The sequence below is a fragment of the Myotis daubentonii genome, chromosome X (assembly GCF_963259705.1).
Source record: "Myotis daubentonii chromosome X, mMyoDau2.1, whole genome shotgun sequence".
Taxonomy (NCBI): Eukaryota; Metazoa; Chordata; class Mammalia; order Chiroptera; family Vespertilionidae; genus Myotis; species Myotis daubentonii.
Genome location: NC_081861.1, coordinates 27,810,433 through 27,835,099, shown reverse-complemented (window position 1 = coordinate 27,835,099; position 24,667 = coordinate 27,810,433). Strand labels below are relative to the sequence as shown.

The following is a 24,667-nucleotide window of genomic DNA, read 5'->3' as shown; positions in this document are numbered from 1 at the left end:
ACGATGATACCCTTTTCATTGGCTAATCAGGGCTATATGCAAATTAACTGCCAACTATGATTGGCAGTTAACTGCCAACAAGATGGCGGCTAATTTACATATGTAGGCACAATGCAGGGAGGCGAAAGGGAAAGCAGGAAGAAGCCCCCTGCCACTGACAGTGATCGGAAACCCAGGGGGGAGCTAAGAGCTGGGGGGCAGGGCAAAGGCGGCCCTGGGGCCGCCTTTGCCCTGCCCCCCAGCCATGATCGGAGAATCAGGCGCCTTTGCCGCCCTGGCCAGTGATAGCAGGAAGCAGGGTTGGAGCCAGCGATGGGAGCTGGACACGGTCTAAGCTGGCAGTCCTGGGAGCTAGGGGTCCCTTGCCTGGGCCTAAAGTGGAGCCCACGATAGCGGGGCCGCTGCAGCTGCGGGTCCCCGCTGCCCGAGCCGGACACCTCAGCCAGAGGCGTTAGGCCTGGGCAGGGGCAGAGCCTGCAACTGCGGGGAGCTGGGGGTCCCCTGCCCAGGCCTGACACCTCTGCCGGAGGCCTCAGGCCTGGTCAAGGGGCCGATCCGGTGATTGGTGATCGGAGGGTGATGAGGGTCAACTCCTCTGGCCGAGGCATCAGGCCTGGGCGGGGGGCTGAGCCGGGGATTGGGGGGATATGATGGTCCCCTTGCCCAGGCCTGAAGCCTGGGTCAGAGGCGTCAGGCTTGGGCGGGGGGTGGAACAAGCGATCAGAGGGAGATGGGGGTCCCCTGCCCAGGCATGATTCCTGGGCCAGAGGCCTCAGGCCTGAGCGGGGGCCAGAGCCAGTGATCGGGGGGAGATGGGGGTCCCCTGTCCAAGCCTGACACCTCTGGCGGAGGCGTCAGGCCTGGGCAAGGGGCCGATCAGGTGATCGGAAGGTGATGGGGGTCTACACCTCTGGCTGAGGCATCAGGCCTGGGCAAGGGGCAGAGCCAGCAATCGGAGGGGTCTGGGGGTCCCCTGCCCAGTCCTGATGCCTGGGCCAGAGGCATCAGGCCTGGGCTGGGGGCAGAACCAGTGATGGGGGGAAATGAGGGTCCCCTGCCCAGGCCTGACACCTCTGTCAGAGTCGTCAGGCCTGGGCAAGGGGCCGATCCTGCGATTGGAGGGTGATGGGGGTCAACGCCTGAGGGCTCCCAGTATGTGAGAGGGGGCAGGCTGGGCTGAGGGACACCCCCCCACACACACCCAGTGCACGAATTTCGTGCACCGGGCCCCTAGTTGTAAATAAAGCTACAATGAACAAAAGGCGGCATATATTCTTTCAAATCTGTGTTTCAGGTTACTTAGGATATGTACCCAGAAGTAGAAGTACTGGGCCATAAGGCAGTTCCATTTTTAAACTTTGGAGGATCCTCCATGCTGTTTTCCACAGTGGCTGCACCAATCTGCATTCTCATCAATGTGTAAGAGGGTTCCCTTTTCTCCACATCCTTGCCAGCACTTGTCATTTGTTGATTTGTTGATGGTAGCCATTCTGACAGGTGTGAGGTGATATCTCATTGTGGTTTTAATGTGCTTTTATCTGATGATTACTGACATTGAGCATCTTTTCATATTTCTATTGGCCATCTGTATGTCCTCTTTGGAGAAGTGTCTACTCAGGTCCTTTGTCCATTTTTTAATTGGATTCTTTGTGTGTGTTTTTGGTGTTGAGTTGTATGGGTTTTTTTTATCAAAAGTATCCGTGGTGAATATGTTCTCCCATTCAGTGGGTTATCTCTTCATTTTGTTAATGCTTTCCTTTGCTGTGCAAAATCTTTTTAGTTTGATGTAGTCCCGTTTCTGTATTTTTTCTTTTGTTTCCCATGCTTGAAGATATAAATCAGAAAAAATATTGCTATGAAAAATGTCCAAGATTTTACTGCCTATGTATTCTTCTAGGATTTTATGGTTTCAAGTCTAACATTAAAGTATTTAAACCATTTTGAGTTTATTTTGTGTATGATGTAAAAAAGGTGGTCTGACTTTATTTTATTGCACATATCTGTCCAATTTTCCCAACACCATATATATAGAATAGACTATCATTAACCCCATTGTATGTTCTTGCCTCCTTTGTAACATATTAATTGACCATAAAGACCTGGGTTTATTTCTGGGCTCTCTATTCTGTTTCATTGGTCTATATGTCTGTTTTATGCCTGTAACATGCTATTGTTATTACTGTGGCCTTGTATGATAGTTTGATACCACCTGGTGTGATTCCTCCAAATTAGTTCTTCTTTCTCAAGATTGCTGTGACTATTTGGGGTCTTTTATGGTTTCCATATAAAATTTTAAATCATTTGTTCTAGTTCTGTCAAATATGCCATTGGTATCTTGATAGGAATTGCACTGAATATATAGATTCCTTTGGGTAGTACGGAGATTTTAATGATGTTAATTCTTGCTATCCATGAACACAGTCTAGGCTTCCACTTATTTGTATCTTCTTCAATTTATTTCTTCAGAGTCTTATAATTTTCTGAATAGAGTAAAACCTCGATATAATGGACTAATTTGGGTGAGGGAGTGTCTATTAAAACTGAAAGTCTGTTATATAATAAAGTAAGTTACCTGAATGCATATGTTAAAAATTGTCAAATTAGTTAGTTTACCTATTTTTACTTATGTAAATGCATTTGTATAATTAAAATTAAGTATATATGAAAAGTTCACAGAAAAGTTATTATATGTATTACTGTAACTTTGACTTTATACTGAATAGGTCTAGTAAGTGCATGCATTTACCAATCCCTACAAGTAAACAAATGCACACAACTGGGGCAGGCTTAGGGCAGCTTTTTTTTTAATTTCCACCCCTTTATTTTCAGTCTGTGTATGTCTTTCATGGTGAGTCTCTTATAGATAGAAGGTGTTCTGCTTTGAGTCTAGTTTTTCTATTGATTCAGCTACCCTATGTCTTTTTGATTAGAGATTCATGGGTTGAAGCTCAAACACTGAGCAATACTAGCCAGGCAGTATGTACATATATATTGCCATTTTACTCTTTATGATTATGTACCTCTTTTGCTTTCTTCTCCTTCTTTTTCTCCATCTCCTTCTTCTATCCCCTTTAATTTCTCATAATGGTCTAGTGTTAAGGACCTCCTTTGGCTTTTTCTTTTCTGGGAAGCTCTTTATGTCATCTTCAATTTTAAATGATAGCTGGGTAAATTAGTCTTTGTTGTAGGTCCTTGTGTTTCATCACTTTGAAATTTTCATGCCAATCCCTTCTGACCTGAAATGTTTATGTTGAGAAAGCAGCTGATAGTCTTATGGAAGCTTCCTGTGGGCAACAAACTTTCTTTTGCTGCTTTTAAGATTCTCTTTATGTCTTTAACTTTTGCCATTTTAATTATGTGTCTTGGTCTGGGCCTCCTTGGGCTCATCTTGTTTGAGACTCTCTGAGCTTCCTGAACTTGTGAGTCTTTTTATTTCACTAGGCTAGGAAAGTTTTCAGCCATTATTTCTTTAAAATAGGATCCTAATCCCTTGTTCTCTTACTCCTCCTTCTGGTGCCCTTATGCTGCAGATATTGTTACTCTTCATGTTGTCCTCAAGGTCCTTTAACAAATCATTGTTTTAAACTATTTTTCTTTTTGCTGCTCTGATTGGGTGTTTTCTGTTACCTTGTCTTCCAAATCATTGATTTGATCCTTTGCTTCATCCAACTACTCTTTATTTCTTCTAGTTTTTTATTCTTCATTTCATGTATTGTAGTCTTCATATCTGACTAGTTCTTTATTATGCTCTCTATGATCTTTTTTATATTTGCTATCTCTTTGTTGAAGTTCTCACTAAGTTGCTGAGTATCCTTATAACAATTTTTTCTTAAACTCTATATCTGGTTAATTGTTGGCCTCAATTTCATTTAAATCTTTTTCTGGCAATTTCTCATATTTTTTTTTTCATTTTGGGCATGTTTCTTTGTACTATCATTTTGGCTGTCTCTTTATGTTTGTTTACATGTATTAAGTAGACCTGCTATGACTTCCAATCTTGGTAGGTTGGCCTCATGTGGTCTGTGTCCATTGGTTAGGCTTATATGCATGCATACAAGTCCTTTGGTTGTTCTCTCCCCCTTACGCTCACCCTCCCCTACCTTCCCTCTGAGGTTTGATGCTCTCTGTCTCTGGATCTGATTTTGTTCATCAGTTTATGTTGTTCATTATATTCCATAAATGTGTGAGATAATGTGGTATTTATCTTCCTCTGAATGGCTTATTTCACTTAGCATAATGCTCTCCAGTTCCATCCATGCTGTTGCAACCTTTCTTTTTTATTTTCTGTAACTAATTCCCGCCCCCCATAACCGCCCCCCCGCCCGCCACTAGACTTACAAGCTCTTCTTTCCAAACCTTCCATATATGTAGTTAGCTGGTCCAGTGTGGGAGGCCTGATCTCTACAAGCCATCATGTGTTGGAGCCAGCTACAATGAGAAGGCAATATAACAGAATACCTTCTTCCAAGATTCATAAGGATCTGGCTTGCCTGGTACTGCCAATCACAGGGCTATAGGCCATAGGATGGGTTCTCAAGTGAATAAGAAAGACCCTCTTCCCTCCATCATTCCTAAGTCTCCACCTAAATCCCAAGGTTTCTATGGTTCTTTCCCACCGGTTATCTATTTATCACAAACCCTGCCCTTGCCTCTTCAGTGGTTGGAAGAGCCTTCATTCAAGTGGTGGTCTTCTAGGACACCACCCCTAATCTCCCCAGACTAGGTTAGATACCCCCTTAATTTGCATCCTTAAATTGCCTGTGCATAGGTCTAACTCTGTTTCTGTGACTGTATCCCTCACTAGAACTTGAACTCTTTTGAGGGAAGGTGTTGGCTTTTTTCATTTTTCTATTCATATCATACAATCTAGTTCAGAACATAGTTAAAACACTCAACAAATTCTCATTGAATATATGGATGAAACTGTGACATAGGTAATATTAGCCATTGCACTGAGTTAGGTAAGCACTTACTACCACAGAGAAACCTTAGCAAATAAAATCAGTTCTATGAAATTAACCAGGTAACAAAAGAAGCTTCATAGACATTGTCAAACATTTAAGATATAGTAGTATTCAAATGTTCTTTCCTACCCATATTGGTAAGTGTTAGTTTAATTAACAATGACACTTTGAAATCCTAGAAATAATCAGGGTCATTAGTGTCAGCCTGACAAAGGTATGAAGAAAGTTTCTGTAATACAACACAAACTGCTTTCACAAGATTGCCTGGAAATAAATAGCTCACTGTGAGATCTATGACTTGCTTTATATATTAATCAATGGTACAGCAGTGCTCTAACAAGGTTAAAAGTGTTCTCTGATTCCCATTATAAAGATAATTTCAATCAAGCAGCCTAACAGCCTAATAGTGTAGGTCATTCTATAATTCAATTCTAAAAATGACTATAGCACACATGCAAACAAGAGAATGAAATAGGATGAGAGAGCAAACCTAGAAAAAATTTCTTTATTAAAGAGAAATAACAATAATGATTTGCATCTTGCATTTTTGCTGTCCTTTGTAGTACTCTTCTGCAAGTACAACTGAATCATTCCTCATGGTCCAACAGATACCTATTGTTCCTGCCCATCCATTTCATGTAAATTATATGTGCTGACCTTTAATTTGCTATAACTGGAACACATTTTGAGCAGAAATATCATATTGAGTTGTTTTGACTTGTGCAAGAGTCTAAGCAGGGGGAAATACACTAATGGTTTCTACTCACTATTTCTATAGAAAGCCTTATCTCAGATGTTCTTTAATCCTCAAGTGAATATTCATATTTAATTCCTTTTACATAAAGAATTTCTAAGATAACTTGTAAAACACAGATCCAAAAATATCTTCAAAAGAAATTTCATCTTCTGCCTATTTTATTTCTCTTCTTTACATAAAAATGTTCATGATAGACTATGCATTGAAATCCATACTAATGATATACCTATTGTGATTTCCAGGAATCCTACAATCAAGAAGCAAAGAAAATCAAGGAGCATCTTAGATGCTAGTTTGAATATTTTTAGGTAGAAGAAGATAGAATAATTCTAAAAGCAAACCTTAGAAGCACACTCACCATGTAATACCAAATAAATAGCATAGCAGAAAGAATACTGTCCTGTTCATCACAAGCCATAGATTTTACCCTCGTTTGACATTCATTAACTGCCGGGAGCCGGTCCATGCTTGCTGTTTCAAGGGACCTGGCATATATGGCATACTTTTCTTAATATGTTTGCTCACCTTCTTGGCACTATGTGTTTTAACCAAGGTCACCTCTGAGAAAGGTTGTTTCCCCAGGTAGGGATTTTCCCCTGAAGTTAGGGAGGGAATAAAACCTCTCAACTAAGTGCCAGTCGGGTAATTAATCACTTTAACTACGAACAATCATGCTTAAGCTACATAATCTTTACTCCCTGGAATGGAGATAAGAAACGCCCTAACCTTTGGAATAGAGATTGATAGGATTGGAATCAACTGGTATAAATACAGATGTAACAAGACAGAACTTAGAAGACAGAACCAAGAGAGACAGAACCTAGGCACAGAACCTACACAGAACGTTCTCTAGAGACAGAAGAACTTCGCTGGAGAGAACATGGCAAAAGATCCTGGACAGAAACTGGCCTCAGAACCTAGATACAGAACCTAGCGAGAGAACATGGCAAAAGATCCTGGACTGAACCTGACTACAGAAATTGGCAAGAGAACCTGACTAGAACCTGGTGACTGAACCTGGCTGGAGAACCTGGACAGAACCTGGCTGGAGAACCTAGCGAGGGAACATGGCTACAGAACCTGACTGGAGAACCTGGAGAACCTAGCAAGAGAACATGGACACAGAACCTGGCTGGAGATTCTAACCAGAACTTCGCTGGAGATCCAGACCAGAACTTGGCTGGAGATCCTGGCTAGAGATCCTGGCTAGGCTGCTGATCAACTGAACGCTGTCTCCGTGTCATTCCTTCTTCGCCGACTCCATCCACACCTTTGGGGACCCCTGGACCTGCTGGGGTTGGACCCCAGCAATTAACTGGCTCATCTTTGGCAAATCTTTTGCCTCAAATCACATGCTTCAGGGTTCTTATCTTCCAAATGAGGAGGCTAGACTAGATCTTAGAAGATCCAAATGTAGCATTAGAGATACAGACTCTAAATGTAAATTTAAAAAATCATTTAAAAATACTTTGTCACCTACAGGGCAAAGGTAAGGAGAGACCAAAGAAAATGAGAACATTTCCAGTATCAGAGATGGGGAAGGTTTGATGACAGAAACAAATATATTAGTCCAAGGTAAGTATTACTCTAAGATGTTTTTAAGGACACACCATTCCCTGACTGGTGTGGCTGGTTGGTTGAAACCTTATCCCTTACACCAGAAGGCGGCAGTTTTGATTCCTGGCCAGGGCACATAACCAGGTTGCAGGTTTGAGCCCCGTGCAGAAGGCTACTGATTGATGTTTTTCTCTCTCTCCCTTCATCTCTCTAAAATCAGGTTGTTGCTGTTGTTGTTGTTGTTGTTTTTAAAATAGAACAACCATCAAAAGAAGCTTGTGATTTGGCACTCCTAATAGAGCAGAACCCCAGTTTACAAAAATGTCATGAGGCCAATCCTAAGAACAAGTTCCATGTTCTTACAGTCTTTTATGGACATATGTACATGTGCTAAGCTGGACTGTTTGTCTATATTTACACATGTAAGTGTTTCACTTTCCCTTATAAGTTGATTTTTAAATCTGGCCAACTAGCCAGACAGTACAAAGCAAACATCTTGAATTATTTATGGATGTTTCCTTTGATCCCATAACTTGCAAATGCTACTAAAATACCCACTTAGTATTTATTTTTTCCTTTGGTTACAACTGACAGTCATATCTCATTTGCTTACTTTGCTAACCCTCACTTTTCTGCCTTGCTAGCTTGTCTTCCACAGTCTATGAACTAAATATCCCTATTCTGGCTTGAAAAAATAAAATGAGTAAATGTCTGCCCTGTCTCTGTTAAGCCCCTTCTGGCTTCTGGATTGATAGACTTGCTTTCTTTTTTATCTAGTAGCTTCCTTCATTCTGCAGAGTAAAGCTCCCCAAATAGACATATTCATTTATGGCAACTTGAAAGTTGTGCATTGCCTGAAAGTTGCATTCAGTTAGTGTTTCTTATTTCCTCTTCTGCTGTCACTTTGAAATCTAAGGCCAGGGACCAGGACAGTTGGCTGGTAGGAGTGAGGTTGAATTTCTGGCCAATACTCTAAGCAGGAAAATCTAGATGCTGTATTAAGAAAAGTGAGTGATGGGAGGGAAGGAGAAACAGGCAGATAATTTATATTCAGGCAAACCTAATGGCTGGTAGAATGAGGTCGCAAATTTCAGGGACCAAGAAAAGGATGTAGAAAACATGAGCCTGGGAACCTCATCACAGAATTTTATTCGCATTTAGCTTGATTTAAGAAAAATATTAAACACCTACTCTATGTAAGACATTGCATACATACTATGGGATGAGGATAGAAGAATGGTAATCTCACACACTAAAACTGATGTTGATTTAAGAAAATGTCAAGTTAGTCATAGTTGAGACATATTGTACTTTTCTATATTTTTCAAATGGAGAATTTGCAACTTATTTGTATTATGCTAACATGAGTGGGACAATGATTATATTAAGTAAATACTGCAGAGGGCATGTACCTAGAAAAAAATCATTTCAAATAGTCTGATTCACTTCCCATTTTCCTTTTACTCCCCTACATTGCATTTTCCCTTTCTTTACATCAAAATATACAGACTGATAACCCAAATCCCAAGAATAAAACAGATAGTTGCCATTCATTATAAAGGAGGAAGAGACTCTAAGTAAGCAGGATAGATTTTTTAAAAAGCAAGAAAATTTAGTGATTTAATAAAAGGATAATATCTAAAAACAGGAGGATATAAAATTATACCAAAGATATGTAATATATATCTATTCATTTTTATACCAACCTAAATTTAATCATCATTTAACAGTGGCACTCAGCAAAAGCAATTTAGCATTATACTACACTGTACACACTTTAAAACAAATAAACCATAAACACAGCTCGAGTCCTTGTTCTACTCCCAAAGTGATTTCAGCACTAAACCAGAACAAAGAAAGATGAATGCTAACAATCCCCATCAGGAATCTAGATATATCACACTGCCTTTTATTCATGAGTCTTCTGTGAAGATCACTGTAAGCAGCTACAAAACTTGTGCGATCAACTTGGTTTGCCTAGCTGGGAATCAAGTCATCTGAACATCTGGGAGTAACATGATTGATTCTCCTGGTTATTAGGGACAAGAGTTGGGCAAATAGAAGCAGAGAACTACAGCCACAAAGGCTGAATAAATTTGTGCAAAGTCACACCAAAGGACTCACACTAAGGACTTCAAGTCCTCAGGAGAAATGTAGAGTACCTGGACAAACAGCCTCACCTGAAAGACCACCCTAACATTAGGAAAAGTATATATAAATTCTGCTGCAACCCACCTGATTTAGTTTCTTAAAACAGCTTCCTGATATTTGTGTTGCCAGTTCCTGGCATAGGATCTTGGGTACAGGAACTCAATAAATATTTATCAGTGATGGTGTTGATAATGAGAAAAACCTCAAAATAAACACCCCCATGTAAGGGAAAATGAAGGAAGAAAAGGCCACTTTGTTTCACAGCATTTGAAATGAATCATTTTATATGTCAGATTTTATAGTGCTCGTGTGCTAGGCATTATTAGTAATTTTCATAGTAGTTTAAGAGGTTGATTTTTTTAAAAAAAATCTCCATTCTGCAGATGAAGCAACTGAGGTTCAGGAAGATTGTACACTATGCCCATGGTCACTAAAATCAGAGTGGCTAAGCAGAGATTCACATCCTAACTCCTGAAGCCCACATTCTTCCTACTATATCACACAACCTTTTCTTATTCTGCTCCTTGCAACACCAAGCTGACCATTCCTGTGTAGGGTATTGATTCACCTTTCCATCTTGAAAGCTTTGCTCTTAAAAAAATTTCTATGGTGCTATTAAAAATGAATGTTTGTTGTAAATGATTATTCCTGGTATCTTGAAGAGTCTTTGGTCAATTATCAGCAGAAATGAGACAATTCTGAATGGGGCTTTTCACAGCAAAGCAATTTGATTCATGCATTATTTTTTTAAAAATAAATGGGTAACAGATTCAGAAGAAATGGTGGGGGAGGAAACAGACTTTAAAATTTGATAAACACAGATGTCTGAGGGAAATGTTCCCATCAGTGTGCATTATTTCACCCTCTGTGATCTGGGCTTATTAACATCCTTTTCATAGAGAAAGGAAATATAACATGTATTCTATAACTTCTGTCATGTTTGATTATGCCAATTTATCACAATTATTGCTTTATTTCTAATCAGAGTTAGGACACCAATTTAGTTCCATTCCCTTTTTTAGAATTTTTTTATTTATTGTCTGAGGTATAGTACATATGAGTTCCATGCTCTTTTGTCTAGAGTACTTTATGTCTAGAAATCTTGTGAGAAGAGACTGGTCAAAGGTGATTTAAAGTGTTCATAATTTTAAAAAAATCTACTAAAAGGTTGCTATGGTCAGTAAAACCATTAATTTTACATATAAGAATTTGTTAAGGAGAATGGGATGGTTGGGTATATCAGAAACTTAGTAACCATGATACTCTTTCCATGTTTGGAAAAAGATCATTGCAGGTTTGTTTGTTTTTTCATTGCAGGGTTTAATGCATAATAAGAAAGCCACAGAGCTTGGTATTTCACCATTCTTTGGATTTCTGATCTGAAAGGAGGAAAATGGAAATGCCATATATCTTTTAAAGTATCTTTTAAGCCTGAGCTCATCAAGAATGGATTTTTAAAAAGTTAAATGATAGGTTCTCAGTATAGGTCCTGATCCCGAGGGAAGTCTAAACTACAAGGAAATTTAGGAAAATTTAATTAGAATTTATACAAATTTGAGGAAAATCAGAGAAGAAAAGCTAATCCCATTCAAAGTGTACATGTAATTCTCAAGGCCATATATAAGAAACAGGATGCATAGTAACTGAGAGAGTAGGCAGAAATGAAAGACCCTTAGCAATGTACTGACTTCCATTCTCCCCCATTTCCATGAGCTAAATCAGCTTGGGTCCACCTGCAGAGGGAGCCAGGCTCCACCCACACATTTTAAGAATGGGTCTGGCCCTGGCCAATAGAGGACCCTCAGGAGCTCCTGCAGTAGAAAACAGCTGAAGTGGTCTCATAGCTGGCACCTACTTCCAAGCCTTCCTGCGTCAGTTCTTTAACCTGGAAAATGATACTCCCCTCCTTATTAGGATCGTCTTAAACATTAAATAAGTTAAGCCATGTAAAGTGCTTGGAACTGGGTGTGGCACATGGCAGTGATTAATACATAATCACTCTCATCATCGTTACCTTCCTCACAGCACAGTTTAAGTTACTTTTTTAAGGCCACTATCCTGTGGCAGCACATAAACACCCTATATCCATATTCTGATTCCTGGATTGATGTTATTTCCACTGTGCAATTTCCACAGCAGGTGGTTTTAGAAGCACCAAGTGTGTGTTTTACACACACTTAAACATTTCCCCCTACAATGGAGTCACAATGACTGAGCTCTCCGTACTTGATAACCCTTTTGGAGAGTTTTCTGACAATATATAATTTGCTAAGTGAAGTGAGTTTGTTTCTCAGAAGAAGGAACACATTAGAGAACGAGAAGCAGAAATAGGCCTCCTGTGATGACTGAATCATGATCAACATCACCATTTTAAACCAAGTACAGGACCTGAATGACTAAGACACCGAGTCAGATACAATTTTGAAGGCGAGGAAGAGGGGACAGGTTTTGAGGAGAAAAAGTTAGTCAGAGGTGGGGGGCGGGCAGCTAGAAAAAAAGGATAAATGTCTTTTAAAACACTTGAGAGGAATTTTCTGAACAAACACTCTGTTTTCACCCCATGAATCTGAGCCTCAAAGTTAAGCCTGATCACCTGTAATTTTCCAGAAGCATAAAAGAAGACCACACCCAGAGATCAGAAACGTGTATATATTGACACCGTTTCCGTGCCATCAAAGTCTCCTTCAGCTCTACTTCATGAGATTTAATGATAAAAATAGCTTACAGCGTAGGCTTGACTTAGAAAACGAGAGGTTCATCTATTAATTCTATGAGGATACCAAAATTGACTTTTAAAAAAGTCATACATATAATTTTTTTCTTTGAAATAAAGAGATAGCACATTAACTTCAAGCAGTGCTTGGGCTGCATATTTTATGAGGTTTATTTGTACTGCATGTCTTTGATGAGCTCTATTTGTGGCTGGAAGTACAAACATACTGATTACAATCACTCTTTCCTACATTTAGGAACAAAATTAATTATCTGCAAAAAAGCAGAAAGGCTTAGATAGACTCTCAGTAAGTGATAATACTCAGTGCCCAAATATAATGACTCTGTTTCTGACTTTATCTGTTTTAGACATTCTGAGTGAAATGAAAAAAGGAAAAATTAATTCACTTTCTGAATATTCTTCAGAAAAGATTTAAATTGGGTAATAAGAAGGCAGCATAAACCCTTCCCCAATGCCCCATCCCCTGTATTAAATATGAAAAAAGCCTTCCAGGGTTATGCATTCTCAAAAGGAATTTTTTTTTGTCGTATAGATTCTAGCATTGCTTATATTAGTTTATGTTTACTTTATAGAGTAATTTATTTAAGTAATATGGTTAATATTTATACAGGTATTGTTTTACTAGCTGTTTTATAATATGCTTATATGCCCTTATATTTGAAATGTTTTACATATTATTTTCACACTTTTTTATTTTATAAAATAATTTTTTACAATGTTATTCAGGCATACTTTTTGGATTTTGATAATTTACCCATTTCAATTGTACAGCTTAATTATTTCTACTAAATTTATCAAGGTATGCAACCATCACCACAAACCAGTTTTAGAACATTTTCATCACCCCAATAGGATCCCTCATGCCCACTTCAGCATTTTGGGAAGTCTGGTGCATTCTGAACCCCAAGCCCCAAAGGGGACATTTTAAAAGGACATTAAGAAGTCTGTATCCAAAGGACTTGTATGCATGCCTATTAGCATAACCAATGGACACAGACACTGGGGCGGTGGGGGCTTGCTCAGGGTGGGAATGGCTGGGGGAGAGGGGTCAATTGAGGAAAAAGACATATGTAAAACTTTAAACAATAAAAAAAAGAAGTCTGTACTATAACCAAAACAAAGGTTATTTGTCTTTCTCTATTAATTCCTTCCCCAACATGGATAGAAATGGTAAATTGTGAAACAGTATAAGCACTCAGTACTAGCACTCAAAAAGTTGTGGCTGCTGGTAATAATGAGGATTTTACTTTATCTTACAAAGGCTGCAATATCCTGAAAGGAAACTGCTCAAATTCCCTCATTTTGGCTTTTTGTGAAACATTGCATTACACCAAAAAATTTATAACCAACCCCTCCCTTGAGGAAATTAGTGCACTGTAGTGCAACTTCATTTAAAAATGCTTGTGGTGCTCAAAATATGTTTTCAATTTTCAGATGGGGGTTGGAGGGGTTGCATTTCAAGAAACAGTTCAAATATAAAGCATTTTCTGCCAGAGACCTAAGCAAGATAGCAAAATGGCTAGGTATAAGAGGTTAGTGAGCCAAGGCTACCTGTTGTGCTATTGTATGTCAATGATGTAGAGCTACAGTTACCAAGGGTAACCTTATTCCAAGTGGGGAAAAAAGATCACAAAGGAATCACACTGTGTACATGACTCCATATTTTCTGAAGCATTTCAGATTTTGTGATGAAGAGAGCAAATATTCAGGGGCTTTTCTACCCTTGCCAAGTAGGAGGCTGCTTTCACTGTATGCTCTGCTTTTCTGGCTACCCAATATAAAAAAGGCACTTTTGGCCCTCGCTGGTTTGGCTCAGTGGATGGTACGTCAGCCTGCCGACTGAAAGGTCCTGGGTTCGATTCCAGTCAAGGGCACATGCCCAGTTGTGGGCTCGATCCCCAGTGTGGGGCGTGCAGGAGGCAGCCAATCAATGATTCTCTCACATCATTGATGTTACTATCTTTCTCTCCCTCTTCCTTCCTCTCTGATATCAATAAAGCTATATATTTTTGTAAAAGGCACTTTTGACTTCCTGTCATTCTGGGAGCACCTGGATTCTCGGAATATCAGGCCATGGGGAAACCTTCTTGGACTTTGTCCACTTGGGTGAATATTCCTAATTTCTGAGGTTTCTTAATATACTCAGAGGACACATCAGTCTTCCACATCACTCCCAGCAGACATGCATAAGCATCTACTTACTGCTCTGTGATTATCACATGTGTCACCTTAGAACTGTGTAGAAGAGATAACTTCACTGTGCCAAGCCAATTAGGAATACAAACTTCCAACCCAGAACCTGAACAAGCAAGAAAGTAAATGATAGCTTAGAGACCAAAAGAGAGACCAATAGAGTAGTAGCAGGATACTCAAGGAGCAGAGTTCACACCTAAGCAAAGACAATAGTCAGGTGTGCCTTTCATATTTTTCTTTTTCAAGTATTCTCTAAAAATATGAAAAAAAACTGCTACTGTGCCTTCTGTTATCCTCCAACATGTGGGACATTGCCGGGAGCCGGTCCATGCTTGCTGTTTCAAGGGACCTGGCATATATGGCATACTGTTCTTAATATGTTTGCTCACCTTCTTGGCACTATGTGTTTTAACCAAGGTCACCTCTGAGAAAGGTTGTTTCCCCAGGTAGGGATTTTCCCCTGAAGTTAGGGAGGGAATAAAACCCCTTAACTAAGTGCCAGGCGGGTAATTAATCACTTTAACTACGAACAATCATGCTTAAGATACATAATCTTTACTCCCTGGAATGGAGATAAGAAACGCCCTAACCTTTGGAATAGAGATTGATGGGATTGAATCAACTGGTATAAATACAGATGTAACAAGACAGAAAGAGAGAGAGCTTAGAAGAGAATTCAGAAGACAGAACCTACAGGGAGCCTGGAGACAGAAGAACTTCACTGGAGAGAACATGGCAAAAGATCCTGGACTGAACCTGGTTATAGAACATGGCAAGAGAACCTGACTAGAACCTGGTGACTGAGCCTGGCTGGAGAGCCTGGACGGAGCCTGGCTGGAGAGCCTAGCGAGGGAACATGGCCACAGAACTTCCCTGGAGATCCAAAGCAGAACCTCTCTGGAGATCCAGACCAGAACTTGGCTGGAGATCCTGGCTAGAGATCCTGGCTAGGCTGCTGATCAACTGAACACTGTCTCCGTGTCATTCCTTCTTCGCCGACTCCGTCCACACCTTTGGGAACCCCTGGACCTGCTGGGGCTGGACCCCGGCATAGGACATAGCCCTGCCTTTTGTCCAAGCAGTCAGGGCTGAGCTAAGTACCTTCACTAACTTCAAATTTCCTTACGTGATCCTCCAAAGGCATTGTGAACTTGAGAAATTCCTGCAGCCATCCAAGGTTGGGGGCTCATGTGTTGCAAGAGGATTTTCCATGGGCCTCATGTTTCTGAAGGTGTTATAAACAGAGGCACTTTCCCCCATACTATCTTTTTCAAGTATATTTGCATAGTAAACAGCCTTAGAAGGCAGAGATAGCACCTCCCTTCAGAGAAAAGAGTAGGTAGGCTTATCATCTATTATAAAATATTTGAGTTCCCTAAGCTTAAGGCTCCTCTCCTGTAATGCAACCTGCTGAGTGTGCAGGAGTCATCTGGCCGTCTTTACCTTACCCCATGGGAATTAGAGCTCACACAAATGCTGATACTCTGGCCACTGCTGTTGCTGTGAGAAATAAACTGCCCTTCATCTCTGAGCCAGTAATTTTGTGTCTTTAACCAGCATCCATGAGGCTGGGGCAGACTAATTTGTTAGTTTGCAATTAGGGTAAAAATCTCAGATCTTTCACAGCTCTTGAAGACACGTTCCTGCCATATCAGTCTACACACCACAGAAAGGAGAAAAAACTTTCTGAAGATTCAGAACATATAAAACAACTGGTAATCACACTGCTATTTGTTGCAAAGGCAAAGAATTCTGGATATGTGGAGAGACCACCTAATTTCCTAATGTGACACATAATATATATAATTTCAGGATGAAGTATTAATAAAGCTTCCCTTATGAAACCACTGCTTGAAACTTGTCATGAAATTAACATTTAGTCCCTAAAAGGGGTGCCATTTTTCATTTTTATTTTTCTCTTCAATAAATAGGTAATCTATGTTTAAAAAGTACCCATGGGAAGCACTAAAGCTCTTTTTATTGTGAACGAATCAAGGATTGCAGCTTATAAACATCTTTTCCTTTCCAGAAATGAACATCATGCAAATAAAGTTGCTTATCACACTTCTAGATGCTGACCTACAGACACTGATTAGGTAGTGAGCCATTTACTTGTTTTTATCACTTTGCAATCATTGGGTACTGAAAACAGCTTGTATGAATTCAGACAAGGTATCTTTATCTGGGACTAAAAATGAAAGTCCAAACTGATGGCATGAGGAGAAAAACACTGACATTCTGACACCTGAAAAATAACCTCAGCCTTCAAAAGCAGAGAGGAAAGTAGGGCTAATCTTGGAAATTCTTATGAGTTACAGTCACTCACACAGACAGCAAAATATAAGAACTTGATAGAGTGAATTATTATCGGGGATCAACAGAGTCTCTTCCCCAGAGTTTCCTAGCACACATAAATAAATATTGACTTCACTGAAGATATCTTCAGAAATTCTATCAAAGGAAATGGATATACTTGGGCACCAGAGTATGTTATGTTCTCAGTAGGCAATGTTTCTAGTAAGGAAATACCATAATGGAGACCTAGGTATACTGTTAAGTTCCAGAATAAAAGGTAAATGCACTAAAAACTATCTGTTGGATTAATGAGCAGATTTCAAACATTGCTACTGGAAGAGAGACTATTCCTCACCACTGGTCCTACTCATATAGACTCTAGGCAATGTGATTTCACTGTGTCATTGAGTCTTCCATCACCTACATAAACATTCCTTGTCCCCCTAGAAATTGCTCTGAGCCTTTAAGTATTACAAAAACTAAAAATCTCATGCCTTTTAGTACTTCATTTGGAAATACTATAGCAGATGTCTCCAAGGAGAGAGAATGAATTTAACAACTGATTGTGCAGCTGGAAAAACAGTAGAGAGTAATACAATATATTAAATAAGATAATAAAAACCTACTTAGCCTGTATTTGTGGAATGAAGATTCTGCTGAAGGGAGATTGGAACTATTTGATAGAGCAATATAGAATAATCATTAAAAGCATGAGCTATGGAGTTAGAGAGATCCGGTTTTGAATCTTAGGTCTGCTACCTGATAGCCAAGTGACCTGTGAGGGCGGCAACAGAGTCATGGTTATCATTCCGGGCACTCCCTGTGACCCCCAGAGTAATCACAGTGTTTCTACAATTAGAAGCTCAATAAATGTTTCCTACAATGAATCCAATTTCAGATAGTGCTAAAAGAAATATCACAATGAGGAAAAAAGGAAGAAATATTGGTGGTAGAAAAGGTTGCAATTTTGCACAATAGTCGGTGAAACATATAACAAGCTGAGGGTAAAGAAATTTTGGGAGAGGAAGCACTAATGCTAGGAAATTCTGAGATGAATCAATAAAAAAGTACATGAGTACAAATGGAAAAATAAAAGTGCAATCCACCATGTGAGGATATATAAGCAATTATTTTGGGGGATAAAGAAAGTAAATAAAATAATCATAGAAACTCTGGGAAACTTTCTGGGAGAGCAATAAACATCTAACATGTTGATTATTACTCCTTTAATCAGTGGACAAATTATAAGGTGAAATGTACAATAGCTATGCATATAATCCATACATAGGTACATGGCAATGATAATCAAAATGGTTTCAGAATAAAAACAATGGCATTTTAAAAAGAAGGTGTGGTATTCAACAATTTGGGTGTTGAATAACAACAATGTTGAAAATATATATATTGAAAACAGAATATTTGCTTCGGGTATAAAGTGTGGAATTCAAGAATGTACTGATAAATTTAACAGTGATATTCTCACCCATATACAATTTTTTAACTTTATTGTTCAGATTATTACGGATGTTCCTGTCCCCCCCCCCCATAGCTTCCCTCCACCCAGTTCCCATCCCACCCTAGGCCCTCACCCCCGACTGTCCTTGTCCATAGGTGTAAGATCTTTGTCCAATCTCTTCCCGCAACCCCACAGCCGCTTCCCCCTAAGAACTGTCAGTCCACTCCCTTTCCATGTCCCTGATTCTATTACAATCACCAGTTTATTCTGTTCATCAGATTTTTTATTCATTTGATTTTTAGATTCACTTGTTGATAGACATGTATTTGTTGTCACTTGTTTGTTCATAATTTTTTGTCTTTACTTTCTTCTTCTTCATCTTAAAGAATACCCTTCAGCATTTCATATAATACTGGCTTGGTTGTGATGAACTCCATTAGCTTTTTCTTGTCTGTGAAGCTCTTTATCTGACCTTCAATTCTAAATGATAGCTTTGCTGGGTAGAGTAATCTTGGTTGTAGGTTCTTGCTATTCATCACTTTGAATATTTCTTGCCACTCCCTTCTGGACTGCATAGTTTCTGTTGAGAAATCAGCTGATAGTCGGATGAGTACTCCCTTGTAGGTAACTGTTTTCTCTTGCTGCTTTTAAGATTCTCTCTTTGTCTTTTGCCCTTGGCATTTTAATTATGATGTGTCTTGGTGTGGTCCTCTTTGGATTCCTCTTGTTTGGGGTTCTCTGTGCTTCCTGGACTTGTAAGTCTATTTCTTTCACCAGGTAGGAGAAGTTTTCTGTCATTATTTCTTCAAAAATGTTTTCAATGTCTTGCTCTGTTCTTCTGGCACCCACATAATTTGGATGTTGGTACGCTTGAAGCTGTCCCAGAGGCTCCTCACACTATCTACATATTTTTGGATTCTTTTTTCTTTTTGCTCTTCTGGTTGGTTGTTTTTTGCTTCCTCAAATTTCAAATCTTTGACTTGATTCTTGGGATCTGCTAGTTTACTGTTGAATCTCTGTATATTATTCTTTATTTCAGTCAGTGTATGCTTAATTTATGACTGTTCCTTTCCATTTTCTTGGCATTCTCACTAAGATCCTTGAAGGTCCCACTAAGTTCCTTGGAGGTTTCCAGAAGATTCTTGAGTAACCTTATAACTGTGGTTTTGAACTCTATATCCAGTAGTTTTCTTTCTTCCATTTCTTTCATTTGTGACATGTTTCTTTGTCTCTGCATTTTGGCTGTTTCCCTGTGTTTGTTTCTATGTATTGGGTAGCTGCTAAGTCTCCTTGAGTTGATAGAGTGGCCTTGTGTACTAGGTGTCCTATAGGGACCAGTGGCTCAGCCTCCCCAATCACCTGAGGTAGATACTCTTGGTGTACCCCTCTGTGGACTCTGTGCACAGTATTGTTGTAGCTGAGCCTTTATTGCTGTTAGTATCACTGGGAGGAATTGACCTCCAGGCCAATTGGCTGTGAAGACCAGCTGTGTCTACAATGGAAGAGCTGCTGTGCATGAGACACCCTGATGGGGCAGGGCTAGCTTCAGTGGGGCTTTAGTACTCACTGAGTCTTCCCCTTGAGTGTGTCACATATGGATATGAAGAGCTGTAATCTGGTATGATCTTGCACTGACCACTAGGTACACTGGCTCTTATATCTCCAAGGAGGTGCAAAGTCAGCCACTGCCTGGGGCCACCCAGAAGGAGTTACAGAGGGATCTGTAGATTTCTCATCTTTGTATCAGGTTTGGAAGTGCCCAGACAAGGCCCAGCTCTGAAGCAAGGCAGGCTGCTGCTGGTGCTGCTTTGGGCCTTCTTTTGATAGCTTTGGGGCTCCCTGACCCAGCTGCAGCTTGTTTAACAGGTTTTAGACTGAGAAAGGACAGGCCATTCATATGCAAAAGCTGCTATGCACAGTGCCGGGGTCCAACCCCAGCAGGTCCAGGGGTCCCCAAAGGTGTGGACGGAGTGGGCGAAGAAGGAATGACATGGAGACAGCGTTCAGTTGATCAGCAGCCTAGCCAGGATCTCTAGCCAAGTTCTGTTCAGGATCTCCAGCGAAGTTCTGGTTAGGATCTCCAGCCAGGTTCTGTGTCCATATTCTCTTGCTAGGTTCTCCAGCCAGGTTCTCCAGGTTCTCCAGCCAGGTTCTGTCACCAGGTTCTAGTCAGGTTCTCTTGCCAATTTCTGTAGTCAGGTTCAGTCCAGGATCTTTTGCCATGTTCTCTCCAGCGAAGTTCTTCTGTCTCTAGGTTCTGTGTAGGTTCTGTCTTCTAAGTTCTGTCTCTTTCTGTCTTGTTACATCTGTATTTATACCAGTTGATTCAATCCTATCAATCTCTATTCTAAAGGTTAGGGCGTTTCTTATCTCCATTCCAGGGAGTAAAGATTATGTAGCTTAAGCATGATTGTTCATAGTTAAAGTGATTAATTACCCGCCTGGCACTTAGTTAAGGGGTTTTATTCCCTCCCTAACTTTAGGGGAAAATCCCTACCTGGGGAAACAACCTTTCTCAGAGGTGACCTTGGTTAAAACACATGGTGTCAAGAAGGTGAGCAAACATATTAAGAACAGTATGCCATATATGCCAGGTCCCTTGAAACAGCAAGGATGGACCGGCTCCCAGCAGCACAGCTTGGGTGGGGTTGTAAATTGGGTAGGGTGGGGTCTCAGGGAATCTCCAGGGTGGAGCAAACAGCAATGGCTACCAATCAGCCCTGCACTTGGGAGGTTCTAGCACAGGAACAATGACTGTTGTGAGCACCTCCCTCTGGAAGAAAGCTGCCCCTGCCTTCCTGCCCTGATGCCAGACAGTCCAGTTTCTCCTGATATGTGTCTAGGTCCCCCAGTCTCGCCCGGCACTGGAGCTCAGAGCAAGTAGTAGCTTATATCTCCCTCTGGATTAAAAAAGTGGCACACCTGGGTGCCAGCCCATTCCCTGCCTCTGCACCTCCTACCAGTCTCAATACGCTTTCTTCTTTACCTGTCTAGTTGTAGTACTTCCACTCAGCCAGTTTCCCGTGGTTCTGGATGATAGTTGTTCTGTATTTTAGTTGTAATTTTGATGTGGTTGTGGGAGGCAGCAAGTACAGGTGTTTACCTATTCCTCCATCTTGGTTTTGATCACCCATATACTATTAAAGATATACTGGATACTTACTATGGGCCAAGATATTTAACCTAGCTCACAAATGTAGTTAAAGAGTCAAGATAGAACTATTTACAGTCCAGTCCCATCATTAATACTAACTTGGAGTTTGCAGTACAAATTTTCTCTCTTTTTTCCCCTTCTTATTCTCCCTATCCTCTCTCTCTCTCTCTCTCTCTCTCTCTCTCTCTCTCTCTCTCTCACCTTTTCATACACAATTTTTATTCACTTCTGAGGATTAAAATAACATTAAGTATTCAGGAACTTAAAAATAAGTTTATGCAAAACTCATTGTCCATTTGGCACTTAGAAAAATGTAATAGAAAGAGTACTGGACTGGGGCTTAGTGAGTACCTGCCATGTGCCACAAACTTTGCCACATACTTTGAACCTATCCATCATTTTAATTAATCCCATAAAGCAACCCCATTTTATAGATGAGGAATCTGAGGTCCTAACTTTGTCATTAATTGCCATTCAATTCCAAATAAGGAGACAGGGGTTGTGCCCAAGGGAGTATCAGAAACAGCTGGGGCACTTTTTAAATAACAAATTCTCTGGCCTCTCCACAGACTTATGGTATCAAAATCCTCAGGGTGGACTCCAGGAATTTGTTTAACAAGTTCCCCAGGTGACTGTGATGGTGAGCCAAGTTTGCAACCTGGATGTTTTACAACATCCCTACATTTACTTGCATGCATTCACTTGGTAGAATTTAAAACTATCTTATGGAAAATGAAAGCACTAATAGGTCATACTTATAAAAATTGAACAGTTCCACATTCACTTAGAAGAGCGAAATGCCCTTATTAATCGGTACATGGTAGCCACCAAAACAACTGGGTAAAATCTCTATATGGCAAACCTCATGGCATAGCTTATAGCTAGCTAAAAGGTTGTCCCAACAGAGCTCAGGAAGAACATATTATCAAAGATGTCTCTCACTACAACTTAATCTCAAGTAGGACTGACTGGCAAGGTTTTACTTATTAACACAATAGAAAAGTCACAGTGTTATAGAAAATAATCTCATTAATGCTTTAGTTTTAAATCAATTTTTGCTTTGGGGCATTCTGTGGATTTGTTAACATGAATAGAGTTCTGCAGTCTATTCAGCAATCACTTACCCTCCTCCTCTATAAATGGTTCAGCCCTTCTCTGACCCATAGAGAATATGGGCTAGATCACACCTGGTCAATGATTTCCCCACTCCCACCATTTGGTATATATTACTTAAGTTGGTGATCATAAAACATTAACAAGGCAGAGTTTACATATGTTTTCTGGTCTAGTTCAGGCATCCCTGGGGGAAGGCAGACTTCACGCTCTCATAACCAGCTGGAAGCTGGGGGCAATCAGACCTTTAATGGCCAAAACAGAAAGGGACTGCATCACCAAGCACCTCTTCACAACCAAGAACTTTCTTCCTAAATGATAATGACATGAAATGTACTCCCCCTATGCATTTGCACACACACACACCTGCACACCTAAAATATAGCAGGTTTGGCAACCTAGAATAGCTATCCAATTTAAGTTCACAATGTTTTTGTAAAATCCTAATGGAGCTTTTTAGAATGAAAGCCTGGGACAGTCTAATGGGAGACAGACGTACAGTGGAAAGAACACTAGTTAGATTGTAACAGCAGAAGACCTTGGATTCTACTTCTGGCTCTTCCATTAATCATATAATTTTGGGCAAGTCTCCCTGGACTTTATTTCTTCATTTGTAAATCAGTGGAATTGAACTAGAAAATCTCTAATGATGCTTCCAACATTCTCATTATAGTGACATGTTGATTATGGTAAGATTTATTCAGTTGCATGTCTGTCAGTCAACTAGACTGACCTTTTCAAGACTTAAGAATTATGTCTTGCCGAAACCGGTTTGGCTCAGTGGATAGAGCGTCGGCCTGCGGACTGAAAGGTCCCAGGTTCGATTCCGGTCAAGGGCATGTACCTGGGTTGCGGGCACATCCCCAGTAGGAGATGTGCAGGAGGCGGCTGATCGATGTTTCTCTCCCATCGATGTTTCTAACTCTCTATCTCTCTCCCTTCCTTTCTGTAAAAAATCAATAAAATATATATATTTTTTTTTTTAAAAAAAAGAACTATGCCTTAAATAACTTTGAATATCCAGCACCGGACAAAATGCGATGAGCAAAAAAGATGCTTAATAAAAGTTAATTAAATAAATCTTTATGCCTGGAGCCTGATCAAAACCATGCATTTAATTCCTTATCAGCTATCAAGTGACCAATATCAGATGCAAACTTAAAACATGCCTATACCCTGTCTTTAATGTTGTCTCATTATTTTTCCTCTTATTGAAGACATTTCCACACCCCTGGCATCCTTGCTTTGTGTCTGACACATAGTGAGCACTCAATCAATATAAGGTTAATGAACATGTGAATGAGCTAACTTTTCATTTTTCTAGTTCTGTGAAATTTACTTTTGCATAAGGCCTCAGAATCTGGTCTTGAATTATAAAGCAGTCAAGGGAATAATTAGTCATCAAAGAACACTATAGTTAGATAGGACATTTCTGTTCATTTTACTATAAAATATTTTCTTAGCAAATGTGTTTTAAATGGCTAACATTGTAAATGGGACAATTGGAATAGCTCCATAAGTAGCATCATTTCTGTCCTCCCTACTACTTTAATTCACCAAAGAAACCAATTATCCCTATCATTTTCAAAACTTAAAGACAAGGTTAAATGGCCCAATCTGCCCTACATATTCTGGGTAAACAATGTCTCAGAGTACATAGCAGTTGCACCGCATAGAAACTAAGAGTATAAGTCAACCAAGCCTATGTTTGAATCCCAGTTTCCCCCACCTTTACTTAACTAACTTTGAGATCTTGGGCTAGGTATTTAACCACTCTAACCTTCATATTCTCTTGTGTAAAATGGGGACACCAGTAAGGCCTATCTCATGGGTTACTGTGAAATAACATGCAAACTGGCCGTCAGAGCAACTGAAATGTAGTAGGAAGTCAACAATAGTAGGGTATTAGATGATTCTGTCACCACCTTCCACAATGCTGGTAGCATTCAGGAATCATTCACCACCACCTTAGTGGGATCTGGCTAGTAGCTCCTGCCTGTATATTCTGCTCTACATTGTAAAGTGGGTGCCTCCCGTGGTTCTGAATGTATGCACTCTAGCTTAGCAGGTATAATGTAACTAACAATGTGGAACTGAAACAAAGTAAATTGCTGCTTCACTTACAGAACTATCCCATCACAAACCCCATCAGGCTGTCATATAATCAAGACTGTAAAACAACAACTTTGAAAACATGTTTGGCCTTGCTTACGTTCTTATGTAGGTTTAATTAGTGGGTTCTAGATAGGTCTCCCGAGTTTAAAGTCATTACTTAAAATGGTAATGTGATATA

The 24,667-nt window shown here is 40.0% G+C and overlaps 1 protein-coding gene across 1 annotated transcript in view; it reads right to left on the bottom strand.

Annotated features, from left to right (window-relative positions):
• GPC3 (glypican 3) overlaps positions 1-24,667 on the bottom strand; it is a 402,542-nt gene that overhangs the window by 150,917 nt on the left and 226,958 nt on the right. The window lies entirely within an intron of this gene.